The following is a 22,866-nucleotide window of genomic DNA, read 5'->3' on the forward strand; positions in this document are numbered from 1 at the left end:
CTGGAGGAGAGAGGGGTCAGCTGTGCTCCAAGTGTTAGTTCACGTTCAGCCCACAGCGCCCAAATAGCATATCCTCGGCTCCAAGAATAAGGCCAGGTGGGCAGCTCTCAGCAGAAGGGCGAGATGTTTATAGGACAGTTGGGCCGTGGGGTTCTGACTGAACACAGCAGCAGCCAGCAAGCACCAGGCCTGCTGGAAACGCAAACATACCACAGTTGGCCTCTCACGGCCTGGACCTCAGAGGGAAGCTGGCAGATCCTCTTTGCTTGAGGAGAACTCCCCCGTGACTGCTCACCCTTGTTGTCTGCCTTCGGGGCTGAGTTTATCCTCCCAGATGTTAAATTTTGTACAGTCTAAGGTGGGCCAGAGAGTGAACGGGGACATTATTTGGCTGGTATCTGAAAAAATAATTGTAAATACCCCCTTTCAGTGTGCATGGGGATTGGAGGCGGCCGGCCTTGGTGCAGTGTGAGCTCTGTCTGCTTCAGTGTGTGTGGGGGGCCGGGGTGACCCGGGGCCGAGGCTGGGAGTGGGGGGGCTCTTAGCCAGAGGCGCAGAGCTCTTCCGTCCGTGGACCTTGACCGAGCCCATCGCATGTTCTTCTGTCTGGTTTGTTTTTTTACGTTGAGGCAAAAGGCGACTTGGAAATAAGCAAGGAGCATATTTTCTTCACTTCCTAGACTGTAGAATTTTTAAAGATAGGTAATGTTTATAGAAGAAATCCTGGCTTGAGACTTTTTTTGACAGCCTGGGGTATTGGCGCTTAAGTGGACATACTCTTCATTCCCAAGCAGCGCCAAGTATCCAGTGGGTTGTATTTTTATAAATGTCATGTTATTCTAGCAAGATCTGAGGTAACGACACCGGGCCATGCCTTGAAATGCTTTTAATTTGTCATGTATCTGGCCTGTTGGGACGTGTGTGTTGGTGTTGTGGGGACCTGGCAGCCGTGTTTCTGTGAGGGAGACAGAAGAGGTGAATGTGGTAGTGGCATACACACACACACACACACACACACACACACACACACATACACATACATACATACACACACACACATACATACATACACACACATGCATACACATACATACATACACACACAAATATACACACACAAATACACACACACACACACACACACACACACACACAGTAGATATAGTAGTATGAGGGGAACGTACTGGAAGGAGTGTGCCTGCAGACAGGGCCATAGTCCCCCGGTGCCTCCAGGGACCCAGCTCTTTCCTGCTTCATTAACAAGGCCAAAATCTGTAGCAACGCTCTGTCCAGTTTGGAACAACAGTTGAGCTACAGTTACTTAATATGTAAGTGACTTCGTTCGATGATTTCTTCTGTGCTGGTTTGCTAGGGCTGCCATAACAAGATTCCACAGAATGGGGTGGAACGGGGTGGCTTAAACACCAGAAATTTATTTTTTCACGGTCCTGGAGGCCAAGACGTTTAAAGTCAGGGTGGTTTCATTCTGAGGACTCTCTTCTGGCCTGCAGATGGCTGCCCTCTCGCCGTGTCCTCACGTGGTCTTTCTTTGGGGCGCATACCCCTGCCGTCTCTGTGCATTTTTATAAGGATGCTGGTCAGATTGGATTAGGGCCCACCAGAATGGCCTCATTTTAATTTAATCATCTCTTAAAAGGCCCTGTCTCCAAATACAGTTATATTCTGCTGTGCTTGGGATTAAGCTTCAACATAGGAATTCGGGGGGAACACAGTTTGGTTTATACCACTTCCTAAATATCCTTCTTTCCCTGAATAAGCACTGGCTCTGCTAGGTAATAGCTTACGCCCAAACCCATCAAGAATCATGGAGGCAGCGCGGGGTCAAATCCTGGCTCGACAGCTTCGTTGCCGTGTAGCTCAACAGCACTGTATCTCAGGTTCCTCGTCTATAATAGAGGATTAGTGATGCCTACCGTGCAAGATGACAGTGAGAATTAGATAAAATATATGAAGTCTTTAAAATAAGTGATACAAGTTAAAAGTAACAGACTAGACAACCTGTGAGCTATAAAGCAGGGGCAGGTCAGTCATTAAACAAAGGACTTTTCATTCATTCACTCTCGTTTTTCTCAAAGCCATCTTGCATTACCATCATCGGTCTACTGTGGTAGCCTTGTGAGTATAAAAGTTTACTGTGTCACCAGTTTATTTTATCTCTACAACTTCCACGTGCAGATTACATTAGTAGTGTAATAGGGGAAAAAAGCAGTATTTCTTCTTTCGTGAACAACATAAATTATCCCTGGCTGGCGGATGTTTCTAAGATTTTCTGAGGGTTGTGGTTTTTTTTTCCACCAAACTTGAATAAGGTATTTCTGTTATATCAGACTGAGGTTTTCCTACTGTGTCATTAGAAATTCTGTGTTTCTGATATATTAATTTCAAAGTTTCTCAGATCTAACTTTTTCCTCATCACCATTATCACCTTGACTTCTTTTCCCCTACCACTAGGGACATACCTGTATACAACTCAAAATATGCATGCACCAATACACAAAGCCCTCCTTTCCCCTGTTCACTGGGAAAATATGACAATGAGGGGTTGGCTCCTAGCTCCCGAGTTGGCGGTGGGATGAGAGCACCCACTCCTTATGCCCTTGGCACTTCAGCATATTGCTTCATTCTCTGCCCCTGCACAGAAAGCCCTGAAATCATGTCTCCAGTCATACCTGCTCAGAGCTGAGACACAGCCGTCTTCCTGGCTGCCTTGCTCAGTACAGTGTCCTATGGGTGGGACAAGGAGGAAGGAACTTGTTTTCTTTACTGTGTGGATTTTTCTCTGACAGTGGCTGGAACAGCAGTAAGACAACTGAGATACATCTCACAGAATTATTTCATCATATCACTGAACACACTCCACCTGCTATTATACTGTAAAAAAAATTAGTATTTGCTTCTAAAAAAGAACTAAATGCCAAACCAAGTGTTATCTACAAAAAAGATGAATTTTTAGAAATGTGTTGGCCTCTTTTGAGTAAATGTCTTCCTGTCTCCTTTGTTACCAGCAGCTTCAGTTTCTTCATAAGATGTTGAATTTCATGGGTCATTATATATTATTCATACACATATATACATACATACTTACACTCAGCACTCACTTCATAGCCTTAGGTTGCTTTGTAAACCTACTTGAATTGTTGACATTAGTTGCTTTACAAAAATCTTGAGAAAAATGTTTTAAAAAATGAAAAGGAGTTAAGTATTTAATTGATCATACTGTAACACCTGAGCTTTGAAATTACTCACTGAGCTGAGGTGCTATTCATCAGTTACTTCTTGAAATCTTAGCACCATTGAGTTAAAGGGAAGAAAACCCCAAAACGATTCCTTGACTACCAATAGGTATTTCCCACTGAATTAATAAAGGATTTCCTGCTCTTTTTCCCCTTTAATGAATTTCAGCTCTTGCACTTTGATAATGAAAACAAGGCTTTATTGAATTTAAAATTATTTTAAAAAACTTTTTGGGGTACAGGTTGTCTATACTGACAGTGTATAATGACCCACAGTTTCTAATTTTGTCATTTTTCACAATCTTTGGTTGAAGGACTCCAGCATACTGCCCCTTAATTCACTTAACAAGTTTATTTTTTTTTCCTTCTTTGGTTTGCATTTTTTCTATGCTTTTCCTTCATTTGCCTAAAATTATCAGAGTGAGTCTGGAAAAAATTTTTTTAAAAACCACATTTCCTGCAAGTTTGATTTTTCTTGGTTCAACAGTGCCTAAATAAGATATCAGCGTAAGAGCAGCAGTGGGCTTCTTTACTGGTGACATAAATGTTGGTGTTGGTAGAAATTCATTTGCTGACATTTTGACCCTTCCCCCCCATACTAGTATAGTAATTCTGCCATTCACAGAATTGGAGCTTCAGCCAAAGAATTTACATAGTCTTACAAAGGAGAAAGAATTACTGGGATATACCCAGGGGTAGAGTGGTGGGTAGGGAGACGGGAGGAAGGGTGCTTCCTACTCATTCTCCTCTGAGTAACCTTCTTCTAGTGACGAGTGTTACTAATCAGACTTTACTGACTTTGAAATACTCGAGGTGGGGCGTAAGGGTGTAAGGTACTCGCTGTCCCATTTTTATCATTTATTATTTGCAAATTAGTATTAGTCTGTAGTCTAGATGATGACTTTATTTCTAAACCATTTAATATAAATAAAGCAGTAAAAGTTTTAAAAAGTAAACTGTTCAAAGATTTTAGGACGCATTGAATGGTAATCTAAGAGTACTAGAAAATTATTATTTTTTTCATGATGAGGTATATTTGATTTGCTGAAAGAGGTGGGCTGATTTTAGAAAGGTAATTTATTTAGAATTTTTCTCTTTGCTTCATCAGTCATTTTTACTTCTGACAAAGCCCATTTTGTTCACACTACCTTTAAAAAAAAATCCCCTATTTCTTGCTATGTCTAGTAAGCATTTAGCCAGAATATGAGGCTTGATGAATAAAAAATATATTACATAGCTTAATGAAGCCCACAGTAGCTTTCTTGGTACAAATTATTTTCTTTATAGAATACTTAGCCCTTAAGTACTTGAATTACTTGCTCATCAAGCCAGCTACTTTCCTGCCAGTATTCAAACTATTAAGATTTTTTAAAATGTAAAATGAACAGGCTGGGCCTGTATCATCTGGATCATCAGTGAATAGATATTTATTAAACATACGTCCTATGAAAGTACTGTGCCAGGTATCCCTTGGTTCTTCAGTTCTGTGCCACAGAAATGGTGAGCCGTATAAAGTTAATTTAGTGTCATATACCAACCAGCTTTATGGTTTAATGTCCTGTAAGACTTAATATTCATATAATCCATTAATTTCAAGCCTTTCTTTTTTGTAATTCACTGGAAGTAATTTTTCTTTGTTTTTTTTTTTTCTTCTTTTCTTTTCTCGGCATCTTTAAATTTGAATTCCCAGCTCTTTGCTTGACATGTATTATTGGAACAGGGGTATTTATAGACACTCACCCAAATAGAAAATATAGGACATCCCGTTAAATTTGAATTTCAGGTAAACAGCGAATAATTTTCTAGTATAAACATGTAGCTTGCAAATTTAGCTGAGTGGTCCTGTATTTTTATTTGCTAAATCTGGCTAGCATGCACCTTAAAAGAAAACCCTAGTTAGGCTTAATTTGCATAATTAAGTCCTAAATCGGAGCCATTGGTTCTGAGCATTCTATAATCAAAAACCTTTTGATTATGTTCATCCTACATTTAGAATCATGAGATCTCAGTATTCTGTATACAGATTCCTCAGATGCGTTGGCTGCCTGCTACTTTACAAGGATTTTAAGCAGGGTGGATCAAAACCAGTAATTTTTTATTTTATCCCATGAAAGAGTCACATGTCTTTGTTATTTGTCCCAGTCTGTGCTCTTTTTACGAATTGTCTAAACATCTGTGAAAGTAGTTCATCCGCAACTGGTAACTGTAATGTTCTCCCTGACTTGAGTCCAAGGGCCAGTGTATAATTAAGTAGGAATCTTTCCTTTTCCATTCTCTTTTCTTCACTAGTCTTTCCGCTTCCCACCCCAATAGAAGTCTTCCGTCATAAGCAGTGAAGGGTGACATTCCTGTCACATCATGCTTATTTTGAGTAATGCAGCAGCAGTTTCTATAAGATCATTTGTAAATTTGTCAAGATTAAGAGAGGAAGGTGAATAAAACAGAGTATCCTCTGACAAAAGAAAATAGTGCGCACAGATATTAACCTGCAGGAAAGCACCAGCCTCCCTTTTACCGACCTGGAGATTGTCCCAACAAGAGTGAATTTTGCTTTCGGAGGGAATTGTTGCAGAGGGGTATTGGGGATTAGTTGAAAAGTGTGAAAAAGGTACTAGCTTCAGACCTTAGCACAGAGGGGGATAAATGCAGGCTTCGACGCGGCAAAGTGAGAAGCTGATCCTTTGGGAAGATGTAGATGGTCATGCTCCCAGGGCTCTGCTTGGAAACACGTGACTAGAAACCTCCAGGCTTCTTCCTCTGGTGCCCTGGTTTGGAAAATATGGCAACTAATGGAGTATCTGCTTAAAAGAATTTGTGTTTCTAGAAGATTTAGTTCTTCCAGGTCATGATGCTGAAACCTGGCTTGTCTAGCTGCAAAATTCTCTCTTAGTTAGGGACACTGGCTTTTAGCTGCTTCTGAGCTCTGGTGGGGCAGCTGGATCCTGGTCTTTCCATGGACAAAGTCCTTGAACATCTCCCCACTTATTTTTATTTCAGAGAGCAAACACAAGGCCGTTTTTCCTGCCTGGCACAAGGGGCCGCCTTGGCTTGACCTGAGGGCACCATGCCCTCCTCTGCTTCTCTCCTTTCCTCCCTGATCATAGCTGATAAGAGCTGTACAGGGAGGACATCCTCACAAACATGAAGGTTTGCTGCTTGATTAATGTCCTTAACTATGTCCTTATTGTGTCCCTGAGCTGCTTATTGTGATTTGTTTCTCAGCCTGCCCACCTTTGGGATGGTGCTTTGAACTCCCTAATTTTTTTTTTTTTTTAAATCCCAGCAGAAACAGCACTTCCTCTTCAAAGTCCTAGATTCTCAGCCTATTAACTCCCAAGTTTTGTTACTGTGTTTTTTTCTTGCTCCATCTTACTCAGATGGAACGCAAGGTGGGTCTGGTAAATCCAGTGCCGGTCCACTGCTTAGGACTTTGTAGGGAGCATCTTGCCATTGAAACCTGCAGAGCTGGAGCCTCAGGGTATGAAGAAGCTTCAGGTCCACAGATGGGAGGTAAGATAGAGACGTACCTAGGAGTGCAGCTCTGTGTAGGTGCCCGTCCTGGCTCTACCTCCTGCTATTGGTAGGACCTTGGCCAGGTTACGTAAACTCTGCATTCTCATCCGTGAAATGTGGGTAATGACATTGCCTAGTTTGTAGGATTCAGTTCTGTCATTAAATGAGATAATCTACTTAATGAGTGTTAGTTCTTATTTCTTAGTTCTTACAGAAATAAAACTTCAACCTTGAGGACATGACAGATATATTTTATCAGTTTAAGTGGTTAAAAGTTGGGTGTGTTGAGGCCAGTGGTCAAATCCCATCTCAGTCTCCAGTTAGTGAGCTCAAAAGTTCTTTTCTCTGTAAACTCATAATAATAGGAATCTACCTGAATATCACAGTCAAGATGTGAAGAGGATTAAATGAAAAAGTGGATTTAATATTAATGATAATACCTAGAGCCTCATGAAGGTTTTCTTCAGTGCCCAGTGCTGGAGTGAGATAACCAGGTCCTTTGGCGATGGGGCCAAGTGTTCCCTAGGTGATCTTGTTTTTCCCAGCAAATTCAGTTTAGTGTCATACCTTCCATTTCCTCTAAAATGTCACGTGAGCCCTTATTTGAATAGAAGTCTGAAGCTTTTTTTTTTTTTCCAAAAGTCATGTTCTAAGACGTGCACATCAATTGAAATGAATTGTAGGAATACTTATCTGTTGAAAGTCAAAAACAACAGAGGTAGATGAATTTTAGTCAGGGTTAAGTCTACTTTTGCCTATTTTCACACCTGCACTCTTGCATGTGAAGTGCTTTGATGGGCTAACCACTTTATCATTTTATTGCACTTTATTACATCATAAATTTTTATATCTTGCTAACGATCCTACAGGAAGCTTAATTGTTTATAGGAACATCTTAATTAACTGGAGTTCACCAGGTTAAGCAGAACACAAATTGAAGGGGTTATAAATGAAACATCCTTAGCTCTTCTCGTTTTACTCAAGATGCACTGTTCAGGTAGTGAGGAGATGCTACTGGGTCGTAAGGACCCAGGACCCCTCAGCAGTGCTCTCAACCACTCTTCCTTCTTCTGTTGTGTCACAGTGATGACTTCCTCTAAGCGTGGGACATCCCCCCACCATACCCCACTCTACTCCTCCCCCATTTGAAGAGTAGACTCACTGGGTGAGATAACTATGGTATTTCAGAGAAATTCTGACTTGTATCCTGGGAGACGTAAACTCTTGTTTGTGCAAGTCACTTCTTACCAGGTTTTGTCTTCTGGGAGGGTAGAAGTTTGTAACTCTTTAGAAGCTTGAGTTAATCTGTCATTAGTGAATGTACAGCCAAAACACTGTCTAGAAAGTTTTAAGGAGTTATTGCCACAACTGGATAGACTTGTAAGCAATGTCTGTTAAGCGGCCCAGTAGTAAGGTCCCTCTCTCCTTGGAGCTAGTCCTTGATACACAGGGAAATCCCTACTTTGGCCTTCTAGGTCTCCTAGCCTGCTTGTATGGTTAAGTGAGACTACAAAAACAAGTGTAAACCCATTTTACTGAAAGGACAGTTCTGTTGGGCTCTAAGTTCAATTGGCCAAAGGATGACTCAGGCAATCCTAGACCTGGCTGTCCAGTAGGGAAGCCGTGATTATGAATTTGAGTACTTGAGATGTGTTTAGTCCCAACTGAGATATGTTGGGAAAGTGCACACTGAATTTTAGAGATGTAAGCTTAAAAAAAGGTAAAATATCTCACAGAGAATTTTTCTTATATTGTCTACATGTTGGTAAAATTTTTGAGATATTGGGGTAACTATTGTTATAAAAATTAGTTTCACTGTTCTTTTCTTTAAAATGAGATTAGAGAAATTAAAATGACATATGTGACTTGAATTGTATTCCTATTAGACGTGGCTGTCCTAGATCCTCAATGTGAGATAATGCATTTGGAGGACTGAAGCTTAGGTTAAACTGGTTTGCTGATAGAGTAGTTAAGATTGGTGTGAAAATCCTAAAAACCTGAATCCGGGCTCCTGTGCTCCCTTCACTCAGCACTGTAAGCTCTTTCCCAGTCCTTCCTGCTTGCACACCTGCTGCACCATCCATCTCACGTCTGCTCTTTGCTCTGCCCTGGTCATCTGGGAAGCGGGATCTCCTCCCACCAGTAGCGATAAAGTATTCCCTTCTGTATACTCTCAGCACACTTCACTGGGACCAGAAGGGTGATTTCTGTAATACCCCTCCACTCGCTTGGGACGTCTTCATCTCTGGGTGCTGGTAGCTACCGCAGCATCTCTCACGGTCGGTGGGGAGAGCATGTGGAACAAAGGCTTATGGGAACTCCTCCCAAGTGTATCTGAAATTCTCTGGTTCCTAATTGCCAGTTTCTTTTCCGGCCACCTCTTCCCATTTTAAATAGTAAGCACAACCTGCAACCACCCTGTCTTCAGTCACTGTTTCTGTATTTTTCTTTTCCAGCGCTCACTCTTTTTTCATCTTTGCTGTTTCCCTCTGTCTTCAGACAACAAAACAAGGGAAAGGTAGGAGGGAGGTTTTAGTAGCCTAACCAAGAAATAAATTTTAGAGAATTTAAATTTGTGTGATCATTAACAGATGGGAGCATCTTTATTTTATTCAGGAAATAGGGTCTCGTGTGACATCTCTCTCACTTTTATTTAGTAGTTCTTCAATATTCCTTTGCCGGCAAAAAATCCTCCCTCCTTTTGGCTGTTCGTGTTCTCCACTATGAGTAGAAATTAAAAAACAAATCAACCTCTCACATAAAGGAAAACACCTGTTTGGCTTGGAGAAATTGGCCAGAGAGGTCTTTTTCCTGAGAGGCCAAAAGCGACCATCACAAGTCCTCTTATAAAAAAAAAAGTCAATTTTTTTTCTTCATTTCATGTGAGCATTGGCAGAAACTCTGACAAGCAGTTCTTCATATTTTATTATGTTCTTGTCTGCAGAATCTCTGTCAGGCAAAAACCTTGTCAGCGGAAAACCTGTCGTAGGATCAGAGGAGACAAAAACAGGTGTCACACAGGCAGTCAAAACTGAAGGAAAAAAAAAGATTAGGCTAAAGAGAGAGAGGCAGACAATTACATTAATGCCATTGCTTTTATCTTATAGATGTGTGTTATTATCTCGGGATGCTGAGTGCGCAGTTGCCTCAAAGAAAAGTAGACAGGAGACAAGGGGAAACTTGATCGTTATTAACTGAAGAGGCAGTATGTCAAAGCTGGATGGGGTTCAAAGTTTTGCAAAAGGGAAAAAAAAAAATACAGGCAGCCAGCAACGGTTGTGTGGCTCTGCTTTCGGCTACATACACCTAGCAGCAATCTAACATTTTCTACTTGGAAACAGATCATAGAGAACAAAATTAATGAAAGATTTCATTCGGAGGTTTGGGGAGTAGCATTCATCCTATAGACGCGCGACGGAATCATAATCGTTTCTCTCATAAAATCCTGCCACAATGTGAGACGTGAAGACAGGCATTTGTCAGTTCAGCTGTGTTGTTTGGATATGTTTAAAACACCTATTATCAACACACTTTTAATTAAAAAAAAAGCTATTAAGAAACCCTTTTACTAAGTGTGAACATCTGTATGTGCAAGCTGTAAATTAGGAGATCACATATGTGTGCCTCAGTCAGAGACTAAATGAACTTGGCAAGTGTTTTCTATGACCAGTTTTTAAGTACAGTAAAATATCCAAAGGAAAAACTGCTGCATTTTAAAGTTTGGAATTTTTTATTGTGCCCTTTGGTCCTGATTAATGGAACTTGTCTTCCAATGAGAATTGAGAGTCATCACCATCATCAAATTGGTAACCAGGGTTCAGAGAGCTAACCAGTACCCTCCTCGGTTTCTTTGTGTTCACATCATTTCAGGAGACTTTTGGGCTCCATGAAGTATTTGTGATGGGATCAAATAGTTTCATTTTGCAAGTGGCTGAAACTGGAAGCTATTTAGCCTTGTTGATAACTCATATGTGTCAAGTAGTAGAGAACAGGATGGTAACTTTTAAGGCCTCCCTCTGCTCAGCCATACATCGATTATATTAATGGAAAAGCCGGCAAGCATTGCTTTAGTCCTTCACATTTTCTACTCAAGCATTTTAAAAATTGGTTACTTTAGACTTTTCCCAAGACTGCCTTCTTAGCCTTTTTTTTTTTTTTTCAATGAGCAAATCTTTATATAGAGGTCTTTTATCCCGCCAGTCACGGATGCAAAGCAGTTTGATACTTGATATATGCATTAAGCAAATCCAGCAATCCAGAAGAAAACACACATCAGTGTCAAAAGTGTGTGTGATAGGCCAGAGTTTTAAGGGATTACAGTGGGGGGGGAGATTGATTATAGATTTAGAATGAGATTTCAGGCTGACTTACTGGGAGAGAGCAGGAAAAGTACTTGTGACACAAAAGTGACGTTCATTTAAAAAAAAAAAAGACTGAATATAATCATTTCTTTCTTTTAGGTATTTCCTACCAGATGCTTGCTTTTTGTGTCACTGCTCTCTCTGTTTTGAAATACTTCTTCACTAATGAGATAGAGTTTAAAGCATATGTTCTATCAAAAATAAATATGCCTTGTGTTTACAATGTTTTCATAGTAAAATTCTTATACAGATAGATGCTGCTTCAAGAAAATTTAAGTCTTTAGAGTTAATAAATCGGGATTAGGGAAGAATTCACTTTTTGTTCATTGTGTAAAAGGACTCACGTGGTCCGTTCAGGTAGCATATTTCAGTAGTTACTTTTAAAGGGGTATGTTTTGTAGTTAGTGTACATTTAATTCATTGATCTGTGAATTAAGTGAAGCAAGGTTTGTGTGGTCGACTTTCAGTTGGCCTTGGCGACTAGAGATTGGCTGGAACAGCAGCAGTAATAAAAACAGTCCCCAAACCTGGCTTCAGCGGGGAGATTGTTTACTCAGTCTCTTCCTGGCCTTACTGTCGAGTTTGCAGACTGCGTTTTCTCTTTCCCCTTACCACCTTCTGACGGAGTGGCTTTAGGAGAGGAGAGACGTGTGCCCAAAAGTTGGCCAATGGAAGGAGGAGGAGAAGTAAAGCAGGGACCTGTTTAATCTCGTAGCCAGGAGAGCGAGCTTCTGAAGAACCCAGCGATGACAGTCCGCTTTTATGTGTGCCTCAGCCAGGCTTTAATGATTTCCAGTCTGTTGTGAAGGCTTTATTATGCATAAGGCCACAGGGGGGAAGTGCCAATCAGTCTGAAACATTACCTATGTAGTCTCAAGTGGAGCTCGGATTCTACCCTGGCCTCATTGTGGGTGCGGTGGGTGCATATCCACGTGCTCTCAAAGCCACACATCAACTAGGGAGTGATGAAAATCCACAGGACGGGGGGCTCCTTGGAACAACTTCTGTCCCCTTTCCCTTTTTACAGGTAAGGATCCCATTCCTAATGGACCATATGAGTATTCGTACACATATCCCTCATGTATTAAGGGACACGGAAAAATCAAGGACCATTCACATAAGGCATATAAGGTGTAGTAATGTAATCAAGGTTTATGGAAACTCAGGTGGTTTTTTGTTGTTTTTTGTTTTTTTGTCTTTTTTAATTTTAACTTAAAAACACTGACACACTATTTGTTTAAGAACAAAGAAAGCCTTTCACACATATGGGCTGACAGTTTTTATCACCAGACTTGGGGATCAACTCTTTCAGCTCCGTGTCATTGCTTTTCTTCTTCCCTTAAAAGTATTCTAAAAGCAAGCCTTCTCTTGCCTTGGTATTAAATATCCTGATTAATTCAGCCTTGACAGTTAGAGTTGGAAAGTTGTGACTTAAACGGAACATGAGTTACTTTGTACTTAATTTGCTCCCAATTACTTAGTTCTTTCCCCCCAAAGTAGTGAATGAAACATGCAAATCTAAATATTACTTCAAGGCATAAGGACTTTTTCTCTTAGTAACAGTCATCGTCTGCCTTCCTGATCGATGCTTTCATTCACTAAAAAGTTTTTAATATGTCATCATTGCCATTTATTAACGCTCTCCCCAAGTGCTGCAGCTTTTATTACGATCTGGCTTACAGTCTTCGGGTAGGTTAAGCCTTTGCCTTGTGCCCTGATGCTCTTGCCTAGTAAGAGACCTGAGTCTTATAATGGGAAAGGATTGATGTTATAATGATTCCAAAGGGCCCCTTTATGATGAAATTCGAAATACGCAAAATCCCATTAAAGCTGTAGAAGTTCATGGGCTGGCTACATTGAAATGACATGTCATTATGTTGGGTATGGTGTGCATATTATAAAGTGGGGTGTAATTGGAAATGATTGGTCGTATTAGAAAGAATGAAGAGCCACCCACCCTCATAAATTCAGAGGTTATGGTCTGGTTATTTGAAGTAGGAAAGGGAACAATATTCTGTTTATAAGTAATCAAAACTTAAAAATCTGACCCCAGAAATTGCCCTAATAAAATCCTGTCACTAACTGTTTTTATTCGACTCTTAAAGTAATCGTGGAAAGAATTCCATAAAACAGCCCTTTAAAGACACACTGAAATGTTAACCTATTAGAAATTAAAATCGTATTCTAGGACCCAGAGCTCCTAAAAGCTGACCACTTGGTGCTGTTCTAATTCGGAATCCTAAGGGGGGTTGAGGCAGGAGACATGGAGTTCTCGAAACAATTAGCTTTGCAGTTTTGGCCTTACTTGGCTTTCTCCCAAAAAGAAAGAATAAGGCTTCTTTAATTTTTTTTTTTTTTAACTTGTAAAATTGCTTCAAATTAGCATTTAAAAATTTAAAAATATCCAAGACAGAACTGGAAGTTAGTGAAATAAAAGGTTGCCTTTCAGACCGTTTTCATACAAATTTTTAATTGTTTTACTCTGCGAAGTAGGTGGCTTTGAAAAAATCATTCCACTTTGCTCAGTTTTATTTTATTGAATGGCTATAAGCTTCACACCAGCATGCCTGAACAGCTCTTAGATGGGTCCACCGGACATCAGGGCCTGAAATGTTCTAGCATATTCCCGTGAAAACCACCTAAGTCACTTGAATTTGGCTTTTAAAGAAAGTTATGTTAAAAAAAAAAGTTGTGGAAAACTAAGAACTATAAACTATCACTGAGAGCCAATTTTCTAGGATCAGTGAAAAGCACTTTTATACTCCTACATTAAGAAAAAAAAGGTATCTGAATATGTTCTTATTTCTGTGACCTTCACAGAAAATATTGGAAGTGAAGTCTGTAGAATTACAGGTTTACATTTATTTTAATTTATTTGAAGGTTTGGGGAGTAATTCCTGTTATTAAAAATCGAAATAAAAAAATAGTTATTCACATTTCATTTGATAGATGCAAGTTCTTTTATAACCACTCCTCACACACCGCCAGCACTATTTTACACATTTGAAAACTGAATTTTATAAAGGACATTACTTTGTTCTTTAAGTTAGCAGTGTCATTAAAAGTATGTATTTCTTCACATTTATTACATATTTTGCATTACATTTTATACGTATTTTACATTTACATTACACACTTACATTAATGAACCACAAAAATTCCAGCTGTTGTCCTTACGGTGATTCTGTTCTTGACAGAAATGAATTTTCTTCACACTGACTTATGTGTCTTTTTGGGGTCTTGTGGCTTAGCCACCACTTTCCTTTGGAAAACTGTAGATCCTGTCAGAGAGTTGATTGAAATTATATCCAGGCCTCAATTTCTCCTTTGTTTTATAGTCAGAAAACTGCCAGTTTAAGCTTCTGTTTCTAGCATTTTAAAGAAATCTGGGTAAATTATGTTCCCTCAGTAACCTAATTCACAGTTTAAGAAGCTCTTATTGTATGAATTTTTTTTTCTTTTTCTAACTAGTATCTGTTATTGTGCGGTTTAACCCTTTGCTTTTTCCCAGTAAAATTCTGCATACTCAAAAGAGGTTAATTTATCTGTTTGCTTTTTTCTTTTCCTCCAGGCCTTTTACAAATGGAAAATCATCTTTTCTTTGTAGATGCTATTGTTACCATCCTACTGTGTTGACTGCTCTCTTGCCCCTTTGCAAAAAAAGTCTGTACAGTTGTCCTTTGGTATCTGCGGGGGGTTGGTTCCAGGATCTGCATGAGTACCAAAATCCATGGATGCTCAAGTCCGTTATATAAAGGGCTGTCGTATATGCATATAACCTATGAATGTCCTCCCACATCCTCCATGTATTATAATCATCTCTAGATTACTTATACAATGTAAATGCAATGTAAATAATTGTAAATATAGTGTAAATGCTGGGTAAGTAGTTGTAGCAACTACTATCTGGCAGATTCAAGCTTTGCTTTTTGGAACTTAATGGAATCATTTTTCGTGAATATTTTCCATCTGCGGTTGGTTGGATCCATTGATGAGCACCCATGAATATGGAGGGCTGGCTCCGCTATACCTTTTCCTACAGCTGGGAGACCATAAGTCTAGCACCTGGATCACAAATCTAGTGATCTGTACTATGATTTTCATAATGTCTATTCATCATAATCTGGTCTCTGCACCCTGATACTAGGGTGTTTTCTTTAACACCACTAGATTTCATACTGTTTCCACCTAGGAAGCCATTGGATGCCCCCAAATAATGCTGGAAGTGGTAGGAAAGGGAATAAATTAGGCAACTGTAGTCAGTTCCTGCCCAGCTGGCAACCCCATCTCACTTCCTGCCACATTATCTACCCCCACTGTTCTCTAGAGTAATGTAAAGAGCAAAGGAGAGGGCTAAGAAAGAGGCATGGGTGAGATCAAGGATTCAAGTCACACATGTAGCCTTTCAGTGCAAACCCACCATGGCCTTTTCCTGTTCTTTGTACACTAACTTTCTTCGTCCACTCAGCAGTATGAGGGCTGAACACCCTTGACTGATTACCCTTCAGATATGGTTGCTGAAGCTCTTAGGATAGAATAGGCCCAGAAGCGACCCAGTAAATGAACAACATATGGTTGGGATGTATGTGATGGGTACACGTAGGTACCACCATGGTTGAGACAGTTTGCTCTTGGATGAGGGGTCCCCCTCCAAGTTTCACAGAGAAAGAAAATAGAACTTGAATTGCAGCTGAAAAGAAAAGATAGTTTAAAGGTAAACAAAGAAAGAGGAAAGGCCCTTAAGGAACCGCATCGAAAATTAAAAAATCTGAAAAATATAGCTCAGCGAATGGAACCCTGCTTGTCTCTCCAGCCTCATCATGTGCTGCTCCTCTTTGGTCACATCCCAGCAGAACTGACTTTGCCTGGGACACCCCATCCCTCCCTGATTAAATTGTGTTCTCATGTCACACCTGGGGTGTAACATTGTGTGTGAAGGTATATATATATATATATTTTTTTTAATGGCTGCTTTCTTCAGTAGTTTTGTTGAAAAGGCAGTGAGAAGCTCTCTTTGGTTGGAACAGAGAGCCCATGTCAGAGAGTTATTAGGCTGGAGAGTCCTGGGTCCAAGGTCCTCTGACCCAGGTGAAGGATTTGGCATATGGGAGGGTAGGGCTGGGGCATTACTGGAGACTTTTAAGCAGAAAAGAGATATTCTAAGCAGTCTTTGGAGAAGACTGACCTGAGAACTGTCTTAAGCCAGAAAGAATGGAGGCAGACCAGACCACCAGTTGTCTGTTGCAGTAGGGGACTTAGGAAAGTCTTAAAAGCCTATACTAAAGAGGGCAGAAAGAGGTTAGGCCAGGAGGAGGGATTGATCTGGGGGAACTGCAGTGGGAAAATTTATGGGCTCTAAGTAGTCAGGGAAAATTTTGAATGTTCATGCTATATAAAGTTCAGTGAGAGAAAAAACAGGACAGAAATTTGTAACTATAGCGTGACCTCAGCTGTATAGAATTATGGATGAAGAAAAGGAGATGCAGCTACATCAGCATGTAGCCAGGAGTTGCCTTTGGGTGGTGGGACTGTGGACGGTTGTGTTGTTTTTCTTGAATTTTTTTTTTTTTTCAGTGAGCATCTATGATACATACAATCAAAAAAATCACAACAAAAGTTTGATTTCAAGCGTTCTGGTGGCCTAGTTTCTTTGTTTTACCTTTCACAGGAGTAGGGGTCAAGTACAAGTTAGTAACTGAGGGCCCCGGGCTGGGGTAGAGCTCAATTTATAGGTTAGGGATCGCCTGCAGAGTGTAGGAGTAGCTGGATTCCTCGAGGCAGAGCATCACATGTGGGCAGCTAGAGAGGCAGCTGCTCTGGAATCCTGATGGTTCCCCTACATCTCAGTTGACTTCCCCGCCAAATCCCCAAGACTAGCAAATCTCAGTCATCCTGTAACCCTGCTTCATCTTCACTCCAAGCATCTGTTTTCTTCCCTGTTGTTGTTAGCTTCCTCTTGATTCTTTGTTCTCCTTTTCTTTCTCTTTGAATTAAGGTAGTGGTCCTCAGGCTATTGGCTTGCCTGCCCCAAGAGAGTTTTGAAAACAAAGAACCATCCTATGCCGAGTAACTAGCCAAGGTCATAGAGCAGGTCAGTGGCAGAGCTAGAATTTAAACCCTTGGAGTCTGGCCCTAGAAGCTCTATTCTCAATCTGGAGGACCACAAGTACTCTTTAAACACTGGTAACTTTAAATCACTGTTCTGAGTCATTATTTTTTCTCCTTAACTCTTGTTTCCAGTGCACTGTCCCCATAATATTACCACAGATGAAATCATGTTCACTGGAAAGTCCCTTATCATTCAACTTATCACACATGTCTGCAAGGAAAATTAAGAAAATAAAGTAAGTGGAAATTTTATGGTTTAATTTTGATCATCAAGAGGAGTAAGAACAAAGCAATATAAATATTACAGATTTTCATAATTAAACATAAAGTGGATCTTTGTTAGAAATACATCAGTCAATAAAATGGATGGGGCTATAGATTTTTTTCTTCCCAGATTAGTTAACGTGTCAGTAAATGCATAGTACTTACTGTGAGAAAGAGAAAATGTACTCTATCCATTCTTTGCCCATTTTTTCAATTTTTACAGATGTAAGTGCTTGGACACCTGTTCACATGAATAGGTGAGACTCGGAACTTTATCGCATCATCATTCGGTTCTTAGAAATCATTTCAGATTATGTGCAACAATTACACAGTGATCAATTAGTTCTGTTAAAAGGAAAGAAATGGAGATCATGCACCTTATTACCCAGATGTTGTTATAGTCATTAACAAGATGTATCAAATGCCTATTTATAAATTTAGCTCTTAGTTTTTCATTCAGAGGTGTATCTTTTGTTTTCATATACTAAGGAAAAATTGAGAAAATAAAAATACTGTATTAGTTGTTCAGACAACTTCTGCAATGTATCTTTTTTTGAAAGAGATACTTTTATGACTGCAGATTTAGCAGTCTTAATAAAAATTTCCATCCAGTGATCACGGTCAAATCAGGCTACCAAATCAGACTTAATTATCATTAAAAAAAATGAACCCATGTGTCAATTCAAATAAATGTGCTAATATGCATTTTGAGAAACTTTATAAAAACAACAATAAATTATGGACTGCATTTCATAAGGATGGATTACTAAAACAGTTAGTAAGTAGTAATGATGCATTGTAATGTGTAAGTTAAGCTTTTTATAAAATGAGGAATATGTTACAAGTCATGGTATTACTGTGATAACGTCGTTCCCTGTACATACCACAATCTCGTGTTGAATTTTAGGAACAAAGTAAGTAATAGTCATATTTTACAAAAAACTTTAATTTTGCTAGATCTCATGGTCAAACTGTTTAATGTATTTAATGAAAGGAGAAGGTATGTACTGCTAAAAATTAAATGCTTTGGCATTTAGATGGACTGCATTTAGATCACAATCTATTTTAATTTTATTTTTATGAACAGAATGTGGAAAATATTCAAAAGTTTATAAGATGAAAATGATAATTAATCCTAACCAAAATAAATATTTTGAGAGTATTTGATTAGATGGATTGTAACTACCTTATTAAATGATAAACATAGTCTCCGAAAGAAATAATGCAAAATTCCTATTGATAGGTTTTATGCAGTGTATCTTAGAAATTTCATAGGTCTGGGCAAATACTCAAACTGAGTTTAAAAGGTTAGGCATCACATGTGCTCTGGGGCTTTTCTTCGTAGGTGATGATACCTCGTACAGAAAAGTATCAGGAATAATTGGAAAGAATGGAGGGGAAGCCATTTTCAGTATTGGACATGTCTGCTTTGCTGTCACAGGTGATACCGCCTAAAGAGGGAGCCGTTATGAAAATAGGCAGGAACGCACAAGGCGAGTGCACGACTGTTGCCCCATTTTACCTTGTGTCCGAATTTCAGATATTCTAGTGTAGATTCAGATACCAGGTTCTAACTACCCTTTTCTTTGGATGTGTGTAGTCAGAGAAAGAGGGCCCTTTTCCAGATTCTTGGTGCTTTTATTAAACGAGGCTTCACAAAGCAATTCAAATTGGCCGTTATCTGGCACCCGAGAGAGCTTTCCACCCTGGGCCAGTGCACAGTCTAAGCCAAGTCAGAGGGTGCCTTTATTTGGTAAAGGAGGAAGGGTGCACTTTTCAAAGGAGAAATGGGGATGGGTAATCCTCGCGACTAGCCGGCCTGTTCTCAAGTGGATCAGTTTTAGGAAAGAGTAGGGGATTTCGGAATCTGGAAATCGAGTCCTTGTGTCTGCCTATCTGAGAAAGGCCTTTGCATACCCCAGGTTTAGGCCTATCATTATTTGAAGTCCACTGAGTTAAGGCATCTCCCAGTGGAGTATTGCAAAATTTCCTACTCTGTTCAGTTAAGTCTAGGCCATCCCTGCCCACAACTATCTCTGTGGTTTTCAGTGTGGCATATGTCCGGGGGTTCGTCAGCATCATCTGTGATAATTTTTGAAATGAAATGGGACCATCTATCTCTCTCTTGCCCCCTTTCTGTAGGGATCATGGCTCTGTGGCCATGTGCCCCAAGCTGACAACTGTTGCTTTAAATAAACTTCTGGACTCCCGTCAGAGTTTGACATCTAAATTTATAAGTCATTTTCATCTTATAAAAGATTTAATATTTTCTGTATCCCACAAATAAAATTCTGTTATAACCTTTCCAGAGCTTTTGGCCTTTGGTATTAAGGTTTCCTTATAGACTGCCCATCTGGCGTTTTTGTATTGATCTTCAACTCTTGCTGCAAGTCTGACACATTCCTCCAATATTCAGTTCTCTTACACACACCCCGTCAGTTCAGTGGTTCTCAAAGTGTGGTCGCTGGCCAGCAGCACCAGCCTCTTGTGAAGACTTGTCAGAAATGCCGGTCCTCGGTCCCCACCCCTACCCAGTGAATCAGAAACTTCGAGGGCCGGTGGCCCAGCGATCTAATCTGTGTTTTAACAAGCCCTTCAGCTGGTTTTGATGGGCACAGTGTTGGAGAACCCCTGCCCTAGTTCCACCTACCTAGATTGCCCTCCTCCTTTCTCGCTTGCCGAATTCTGGGTCTCTTAGAAGAGGAGGCCTTCCCGGCAGAGCTGCCCCCTCTTCTGTGTCCTGCAGTTCTTTATCAGATCTCTTTTTCAGCATAAATTACTTGTGCATCTGCATGCAGCGCCTGCCTGATAAGCTGTTAAGTGCCAGTGAATAAATGAATGTATGCATGAATGAAGGAGAAGAGCATCTGAGGAGGAGTGTGATCAATAAGGTCAGCTGCTCTGGCGTGATCGTGGAGAATAATGAAGGGGAAAAGCGATTGGATTTCGTGGTAAGGCAGGTGATGGTGACCTTTGAAATGCTTGCTTCAGCAGAGTGATGGGCAGGAAGCCCAGATTGCTAGGAGTTAGGGGCTTCCAACATTGATGAAGACTTGCACGTTTCCAGAGTTGCTTATTGACTGTTTACCTGAACATGTGGTGGAAACAGAATTTCTTGGGAGAAATAATTAAGTGACGTTGGCCAGGTACTGAACCTCAAGGAGCCTGTCATCTCTGAATAGGCAGTAATAGTTGTTCCTTGTCCTTTGAATTTTTTAAAGGATTAAACATCATTGTAATTCCTTAGAATGATATCTGACATTTAGTTAGTACTTAAATGGTCATTTCCTTTACTACCTCCTATACGACAATTATTTTTATTTATTAATATTGTTGATGGTGTCCATCACCTTTGCAAATTTGTATGAGACAAATTGTTAAGGGTATCCTTGTTCCAGTCATTGGAGAAATTGTGAATCGCATTTAGCTTGGAACTAACATACCTTCCGTTGAAGCACTGACAGCTACTTTGAAATTGTATGTTATCCAGCTGGAGGAGTACCCCAAAAGGTGGTGGTCTTAGTCAAGGCTGTTTTAGATACAAATGACAGAATCCTACTTCAAGCAGACATAAAAAGAGAGCGAGCGAGAGAGAGAAACTTTGTTGGCTTGTGTAACTGAAAATTCCGGGGATAGGACCACCCTCAAGCACTGCCATGTCTGTGTCTTCTGGATCAAACGGTATTGTCAGACCTCAGTCTTCCCAGGCCATCTCGCGGCCCAGCTGTCTTCTATGCAATTCTCATTCCCAAGCATATTTGCCAGTGACAGATTTCAAGGAGAGGGAAGAACTTCTCAGTAGTTGTAACTTAAAGCCTGGATTCACTCTCACTGTTCAGACTTAGGCCATTTGCCCATTCTTAAACCATTTGTTGTGGCCAAGGAACTGGGATGTACTGGTTTTCCAGGCCCAGCTTCAGGAATATTCTGTTCTGTGAAATAAAGAGTCCTGTGTGTAGGGAAGAGTGCTTCCCCCAAAGGAAATCCAGTCTCTGTTACCAGAATGAAGGGGATGCACAGCAGGCAAGGCAGTTGATATTGTCTAATTGTATGGAACAGTGCTTTTTCAAACTGTTTCTGTGAGCTCTAGGGATCCCACTGAAGTGCGTAAACAGGGGAAGGGAAGAAGAGAGTAAGTCATGGTGGGAGGTTCTCAAATTCATGCTCACTCTAGAGTCACCAGAAGTAGCTTCACTTTCATGTATTTTTATAGCAAATTCCTGGTTAAGATTTCATTTAAAGATGGAATTTCAGCAGTACCACTGATATAGGGCCATTTTTGCAGCTGGTTGGGCCCATAGCTCATGAAGGTGGGTGGCCATCGTTTCCTACTCTGTCCTGCTGAACAAGTTTTTGCCCAACCTTTCTTTCATTCCTGTTAGCCCAACTTGTGTTCCTAACCCAACTGAGATCCAGACTTGATTCCCCACAGTCAGTCAGGAAGACCATGGCATTAGGCTGAAGTCCAGTTTTCAGTTTACTATTTTTATGACACTCGAAGAATCAGTACTTAACCCTTTGCCCACCAAGAAGATATCCCCAATAGCTGTTGAAAACTTGGCGACTCACTATGTTCCAGCAATCATAAAGCAGGAAATTTTGATTCACTGAAGAAATTTGATGGAGCATAATCCTTGGTGATGTGTTTATGCTGAAATTTGCAGTTGACATCTGCAGGCTGGGCAGGTTAATTTTTCGAGCTTTCCTCTGTGGCTCATCTCGGTAACTGCTTCTTAAAGCACACTCTTGGGACTTTTTCCTTATCTACTATTGTCTTTCTTTACCTATTTGACCTGCCCTTTCATCTTCCGTATCAGAGCCCAACGTGGCCAGGTACCTATTTGTGTAAGTAAAGTTTTATTGCAACACAGACACGCCCAGTAGTTTAATCTGTTTTCCCTCTATAATAGGAGAGGTGAGTAGTTGTAAAACAGAAGGTACAGCCCATAAACCTAAAATATTCACAGTGTGATCCTTTACAGGAAAACTTGTTGACCTCCACGGTACGTTTATGTGGCTTACAACAGTATTCCTACTTCTTGACATATGACATGCTTTTGAAAAAAAAATCAGTGATGTCTTTTAATATGCTGACTCACTGAGGTTTTCACATGCATATCTAGGGAAATATTTTTGCCTTCCCCATTCCACCTGTGCTCTTCCAATTCTCTGAACAACTTCTTTGTGTCTCTGTACCCTCAACAGTTTAGTCCTCGTCTTTTAAAACTACCAGCCATTTTGAAGGAATAGGAAGGAGTGGGTGACAGCTTTCCACCTGGCTCTTGAAGACTTTGGTACACACACCTGTGTGTACTTGATGTGAGGTGCCAAACACATGGATAAAAGGATTTGGTGTCATTTTACTT

At 40.3% G+C, this 22,866-nt stretch overlaps 1 protein-coding gene across 23 annotated transcripts in view; it reads left to right on the plus strand.

Moving 5' to 3' along the window:
* Positions 1-22,866, plus strand: part of BNC2 (basonuclin 2) — a 410,528-nt gene that overhangs the window by 254,968 nt on the left and 132,694 nt on the right. The gene's annotated exons all lie outside the window — the stretch shown is intronic.

This window comes from Camelus ferus, chromosome 4 (assembly GCF_009834535.1).
Source record: "Camelus ferus isolate YT-003-E chromosome 4, BCGSAC_Cfer_1.0, whole genome shotgun sequence".
Lineage (NCBI taxonomy): Eukaryota > Metazoa > Chordata > Mammalia > Artiodactyla > Camelidae > Camelus > Camelus ferus.